Below are 7667 nucleotides of genomic sequence, written 5' to 3' on the forward strand. Positions count from 1 at the left end.
AGCCTTGTACACTCTGTTTTAGAGGAAAGGGTGAAAGGGACCTTTGGCAACTTAAAGGCGAGAGGGGCTTGAGGATGCAATGTCCAGGCTCGTGATCATGGCCACGTCCAGCAGAGTTGGTGTCATGGGGCCATGGCCGAACATGAAGCAATTCGAGTGCATCGGACCAAAAGTAGCCGATGGTTTTCAGAATGTTCTCATTCTTTTCAAGAGGAGACAATGATAATGACAAAGCATCGGCTATCCCTATCGTTTCCCGGGTGGCATAATGGGTTTTAGACACTCTACCTGTACCATGCCACCCAACCCTCAGGAGGATTAGGCCAGGCTCGCAGGTAGTCGGCCCAGGAAGTCAGATCTAAATTCTGGTTCACGAAGGGGATTCTATTGGCCTCGCATGAGATTAAGTGAGCGGGACTCTCGGAAGAACGGGGGCCAAGACACATAGAATTTGGGAGAGAAGGATGCGGCAGCAAGGATGTCCGAAACCTAAAATTAATAACGGAATAGGACATTAATTCAGGTGTTTGCTCGTTTAATCCTAACATTGATTCGAATGGCGAAGAGGCGGTTAAGGATTACCTTCAGACCGGAGACCATGGCGTTGGCGTTGGATGATTCCGCCATTTGATGCGCTGTGGAGTTGGGACGGCGCGGTTGAGATCTGAGATTCGTGGAGCTGCTTGGGCGGCGATTTGGGGATCTGAGTTTGCTTTCTCAGACGGAGGTCACAGGTTACCGTTTGGAGGGGCAATTAGGTGGGCCTTACTCGTGTTTTATGGTAGAGGCCGATGCGATGCCATCGGCTCTTTTGGGGATTGTTTGACTTTGACTATCGGCAAAATTAACTGGAAGCACTTCTTCATTAATAAGAGGGGTTTTTACAATGAAGAGCCGATTGCTCAAGAGAGGAAGAACAAAAGAAGAGCCGATTGCTCAGGAATTACTAGTCCTACACTACTAATCCTCGCTGGCCTCGTCGGCGGCATCGTAGCTGCCGTCGGCGCTGCTTCCGGAGAGTTCCTCGTCGCTGCTGCCCCAGCCCTCGGCCGGAGCCTCTTCGTCCTCGTCATCATCATCGTCTTCGCTGTCCGCCCAAGCGCGGAAGCGCTTTGCCGGCGGATACCCAGCGGAGGAGGAGGAGTCATCCTCCTCCTCTTCCTCCTTTTCTTCCTCTTCCTCCTCTTCTTCTTCTTCCTCCTCCTCGTCGGAGGAGGTGGAGTTTGCCCAGGAGTGGAGGTCGTCCTCGCTCTCGCTCTCCAGCTCCCCTTCGATGAGGAACTGGAGGTCGTCCTCCTCATCGGTCAGGGGTAAGTCACCATCTGACCCGATGAGGGCCTCGGGTGGGCCATATGGCACGTAGTCAAAGTCCCACTCTTGCTCGCTCGAGGAAGAAGATTGGAAAGAGAGGCCTGATGAGACGGAGGAAGAGGAAGACATTGCTACAGGGAAAGAGGGTTTTTTGGTGCCGATGGTTGGAATAGAACAAGGGGATGAAGAGGCGAGCCGTTCGGCACAGTTAAATAAGGGGGGTATAGTGGAGATTTAATGCCACTACGGTTTCCGAGGAAGTGATGTTAAAGCTATCAAATCTTGCAGAGAAGTTGAGAAGGCAAGGCATCTATGGTGACCCTGCATACCACTGCATGTTGTAGTATGCCAGTCGTTGATATAACATTCACGAAGTACCATTCCGTAAATATTACATCCCTCAGAGTAGTACAACAGAACATAGCAGGGTCCATAACTCATTCACTTATTATTACAAGCATCAAACATATATTGTCTTGGAGCTCCTCTTGGGTCCTAAGAGGAATACTCCTGGGTTCGAGGTGAACCCAACTCAACTTACAATATAGGAGTCTCATTAAACTATACATTTATTTCCTCGAGCAGCTAAATACTAAGAGTTCGGGCTGCTCGGTTACTACTACTACTCAACAGATATTCCTAGGCTTGTTCTCCTCCGGAAGCCTCCCCGGATCCGTAGACTATGAGATAGTCTACGCCTTCAACACCTCCCGAGAGGTCAGGTTCTTCATAGCCGATGATCTCGGCTCCTTCATTGCTTGTCGTAGTCCTCCTCCGGACGATTCGGACAATCTAAGCATGGGATTTAAGAGTGGTATGAGTACGAGCGTACTCAACAAGTTCATTATAGATAAGAGGTGTTTAATGCACTAGCTACGATATTAGACCAGAAAGTCTAATACCAATGCAAGTTTTGGTAAACATTTCTTCAAGAGATTGCTTTTATTTCAAAGAGCTATGTCCGTCGGCCTTCACCGGTTTACTAGAACTTCATGGAGCTCCTTTCCGGCCGCGTTCGCAGTTCCTCAATCCCGGAACAGGGAGTGACAGGTCACAGTTCTTTACACTCTGCAGAGGTGTGTTGCTTTACCCATAAGAGATCTTAACCTTGGTGCCAACCGGGCAGCTCTCCCGTTCACACTTCCTTAGGTGTGAGGCCCGGTATAAGGTCTAGCCAATCATGTTCCTCCGCTACCTCGAACACCCACCCTTTTGTAAGATTGTCCTCCCCTATATCCATGATGAGACCGTTCCGGGCATTCATATGCCTTCCCCTATCATCATGGATAGACCGTTCCGGACACCTTACAATCCCTCATAGACCGCAATACCGTGGGGACTTAAGGCTTCCCCAGCCAACCGCTTGCACTTCAAGCGACAAGTGTCTACGGACTATGCCGTGGGGACTTAAGGCTTCCCCAGCCAACCGCTTGCCCTGACAGATACAAGTGTCTACGGTAAAGCGCATCCGTTGATGAACGAGAGGTGGAAACACTTTTGACTATTCCGTCCCACTCCGGATCTTATGGTTAACACGGGTATTACGGCACAAGAATCACTGGCGACATTTGTTGTTTAATCCTAGATGGATATAAACCCGTGCAATGGAACCTCCACCATATCAACACAATCCATGGTTCCATTGCCCACCACATAGTCATATTCATAGTTATGAAAGTAGTGGTTTTGATTTTTGTGCAATAGTGATAACCATAATACTTTGCAAGTAATTTGATAAAAATACTTCAAATGACATGAGCAAGTGATGAACTTGCACGAACACCGCAAAGTTCTGCAGGTTGGAAGGTATGGACTGACCCTTGTCCTCTTGTTCTGAAAAATAGCATCATTGTCCGATAAGGGCAATGGTTAAAGAAGCAATTATGCATGATTCCATTTTTAGGGTTTGTTCCCCCCTTCCGATATCGTTATTATTTCATGTAAGAGGTTAATACTAAGAATAATTTGGGAATACTTGTTTAAGAGTAAAATACTACCTTGAAATGTTGTCAAGGTGTTTTTGAAGTCCAAATGCATTAATGGACTTATTTTCATTATTGAAAATAAGATGTGTGATTTAAATCATTATTTAAATCATCAAATTTGAACTTATTCTAGTTTATCTCCAAAAATTCCATTTCATATTTTATTATGATAGAGAATTTTATCCTGAGTGGTTTTCATATTTTTCATTATTTTTTTAGAGTTATTAATAATTTGTTATGTATTTTCAAAGTTTCTGCCTTATTTGGAATTTGGGAAATACCCAAAATGCCCCTGGGCCCACCTGTCAGGGTGGCCCAGCGGTTTGGGCTAAACCGGCTCGGGTCCAACCGACCCGAGCGGTCGGTCGCTCACTCCCGCACCTCGCGCCGCTCCTCCTAACCCTAATCCTCTCCCGTGCTCTGGCGACCCGCGTCGCCCGCATCGTCGCCGGCCGATTCCGGCGATCACCGGCCGCCATGGCCCTCGCCATGGGGCGCATCTGCACCGCCACGAGACGGCGCACCAGATCCACGGCATAGATCTGGTTCTAAGCCGCCCCTACGCCGATCCCCTTCTCGTTTGACCGCACGGTGGTGCGGTGCTCACCGGCACCTCAGGCGTGATGACGCCGCCGGCTGTCGCCGCCAAGATGCGGAGCGCTGCGGCGCTCGCCGGGCCTGGCATGGCCTGGCCAGGTGCCGCCGTGTCTTCGGCGCGCGCCGCCGTGGCCGCCACGGCTACGCCTGCCGTCTGCTCGCTCCAGGTAAATGTTCCGCCACCCTCTTTCTCCTGTGCCTCTCTTCTTCCTCCTCTAGTACCCCTGGCCATGGCTTCCCTCCTTGTGGAGGTGCTGGCCTGCTGTTGGTGATGCTCTGCTGTGCTTGGCTTACTGCTGTCGCCATAGATCCTAGCTTGCTGTGCTGTACTGGTCTTGCTCAATTGCTCATTGTGCTTCCTAGCTATTTCTGTTCATTGTAATCTCTGGCTGTGGTCCTCCTGTGATTGCTCATGAGCATCCAGTGATGCTCATGGCCTACTGGCATGCTCCTATTCTTTTTACTGTCACTTGGGCATACTGTGTGTGCTTAATCTTGTCCCTGGCTTGATTGTGGTGGTTAATCCTTGCATACTTGCAAGTGCCAGTGCCTCTGGGCTAGTTCATTTAGTTCAGATTCATGATTATGCTCAATTGAGCATTACTGTTGGCTTAGCAGTGTGATTCAGTGATGAATTGATATGTGCTTTTCTTGTGTATTATGATCCTTTGGTTCATCAAGCCTTTGATGTGCTTCTGGATACAATTATATTGCCTGATGCCCTATCCGTGATGCGATTGTTCGGTTATTAATTATCTGTTCATGTGTTAACTGCTTAGACCGAGTTCTAGCATGCGGTAGCATGCTCTAACAAGCTTCTGGTGTCCTTATGATCACCAGTTGCTTGTAACAGCTGCTCTTTGGTGTCTGTGCCTTACTGTTGCTCACATGTGTATCACACAGGCCTGGCCTGATGTGTGCTGTTGCTTGCTTAAGCATCAATTGATGCCTGTAATGATCCATTTGATCATTTGCAAGACCCTGGTGCATCAATTGCTTGTCTGTTTTATTTATCTGTTTATCCTTGCTTGATTAAATGGATAAATAATGTGAACTGAGATTCAGTGATGATCATTTCAATGAATTTGTTAGGGCTAGCAGGATGCCAACCACTGGTTGGGTACCCTAGCCCTCCTTTTGAACCCTACTGGGTGATGATATCTGTGCATGGTTTCTTTGTTGGAATTGGTTAAGTGGTTGAGGTGATCCTGGCAGTATTTATGTGCTGCCCTGGGATGGCTCCCCTGTTTGGTGGCTTTCTGTGATGGATAGATGCTCACTGGCTTGATCCAATACTGGACTTCCAGTGGCTTTTGATGTTGAGAAATTCTATAGACAAGATTTTGTCTATAGTCTGATGGCCTAGCTAGCTGTAGGTGTTTAGTGAGTGGGTTAGGCTAGCTATGGTTGCATTCTTGGCTGGATTCCTCTAGTTATGCATGGATTTGCATAACTGTTGTTCCCATAGGATGTTTACCTAGTGGTCTTACCCATCTATGCTTGCACCAAATGGCACTGGTAGCCAAATGATGACACACACAGGGTATTCTACCCTTACGTGCTCCAGTGATGCAAGCATGCTTAATTATGAGCAAGATATAATCTTGCTCGGGCTCTTGTGTGGTATACCTCACTCCGGCTCCTAGGATTGAGTGTTGTTGTAGAGGATTGCTTCGTGATGCTTGGTTTGCTTGTCCTTCTCCTCCTTACAAGCTTGTGGTGCTTTACTCCATCCGGTACTTGCTCACGGTGACAGTTCTTGGTGAAACTGTCCCTGGATGGTTTCGATGGCTTGTGGTTTTTCCTGTTCTAAGTGTTCTTGGTGTTCTTGATGAACTTACCACTGCTGCTGTCGATGGATGAACAAATGACTAGGGTTTGGCTCTGAAAAGGTTATATATGGTGCTCTCTTGCATCCCTGGTCGACAGCTCCTGCTTGTCACCTTAGTGACTCACTGTGTGTGTGTGCAGCATGCACACAGCCCTGTGAGCAGGCTGTGTGTGTGTGCTGTCAAGTGCTGTGCACCTGAACCTGGAACTTGGCTTTGGCCTGGATCAGCTCGGCCACATTGAGCTTATCTGCTCATTTCACCTTTCCATTTGATTTCGATCGGCCAAGTGGCTTTGCCACTTGGCATAACTTCTCTTTGTTGTGTTTTTGTGCGGGGATCAACCATGGCTCAAAATGGACTTGGAATTCATCAAGTTCAAGATCAAATGAAGATGATCTTGTAGAATTTAGTCTAGGATCATTAAATTGTAATTTTTCTTTATTTTTCTTTCTTCTATTCTGCCCATTTATGTAATGTGTTGTAATTCATTTATTTCCATTATGAATAATGTAAAGACAATGTATCTTGTGTGTTATTCAATAAAGCTCAAGGTTTTCCCTAATGAGCTCCACTTTATTATAATTGTTCATCTTGTTTATTATTGATTATTTACTTAATGAATTTCCTCAATTGAATTATTTAAGGTAATTATTTAATGTTTGAATTTGAAATTCAAATTCAACCTTGGTTTGAATTCAACCATGTCATATCATTTAGAATTCAATCATGTAAACTCTCCCCTCTCTTCTCAAAACCCTAAACTAGTGAAGTGAGATGCAAGTTTGTCGCACTCTCAAAACCCTAACCCTGTAAGGTGTCGAGAGAGAAACTTGTCCCCCTTCGATGCGGTTTTTGTTTAAAAGCGCGAAATTTCCCCGAATTTACTATGCAATGCACATCCCTTTCTAAAATCTACCCCTCGATCGTCTCTAAACCTGGGACATTACAGCCTTTCCCCCTTAAAGAAAACTTCGTCCCGAAGTTGTGGTTGTAATACCAGAACAGCTCGGGGTATGTTTTCCTTAGGTCTTCCTCTTTTTCCCAGGTGGCTTCCCTCTCGGGATGATGCTTCCATTGTATCTTGCAATACTTGATCGCCTTGTTTCTGAGTTGTTTCCAGCTCTCTTCGAGAATCTTGGCTGGCTTCTCGATATAAGTTAAGTCTGGTTGTAACTCGAGCTCGTCATGTGATATTGGTTCATCTGGGGTCTTCAAACATTTCCGAAGTTGTGAAACATGGAATACATTGTGAACTTGAGCTAGCCTTCCCGGTAGATCCAATTCAAAGGCTAAACCTCGATTCTGACTCAGTATCTTGAAAGGTCCTATATATCTAGGACTGAGTTTCCCTTTTACTCCAAACCTGCGGAGTCCTTTCATCGGGCTTACCTTAAGATAAACCATGTCTCCAACTTGTGGTTCCCATGTCCTTCTCTTCGATCGGCATAACTCTTTTGCCGACTCGAGCTATCTTGAGCTCTGTCTCCGATAATGTCAATGATTTGTTGTTTTTCCTTGACATAATCGGGGTTGAATTCTTTGCTTGCTCCGGCTTCATACCAACATATTGGTGATCTACACTTCCTTCCATACGAGCTTCAAATGGTGCCATCTTGATGCTGCTTTGGTAGCTTGTTGTTATATGAAAACTCTGCTAGTGGTAGGTGTTCTTCCCATGATCCTCCGAAGTCTAGGGCACAAGCCCTAAGCATATCTTCTAAGATCTGATTGGTTCTCTCGGTCCGTCCGCCGGTTTGTGGATGATAAGCGGTACTATAATCCAACTTGGATCCTAAAGCTTCGTGAAGTTGCTTCCAGAATGCTGATGTGAACACGGATCCTCTATCCGATACTATCTTCTTAGGCACTCCATGCTTACTCACGATCTCTTTGATGTAAAGATCGATAAGTTTCTCTCCTTTATCCTGCTGGTTTACCGCTA

Source organism: Lolium rigidum, chromosome 7, assembly GCF_022539505.1.
Source record: "Lolium rigidum isolate FL_2022 chromosome 7, APGP_CSIRO_Lrig_0.1, whole genome shotgun sequence".
Classification (NCBI taxonomy): domain Eukaryota; kingdom Viridiplantae; phylum Streptophyta; class Magnoliopsida; order Poales; family Poaceae; genus Lolium; species Lolium rigidum.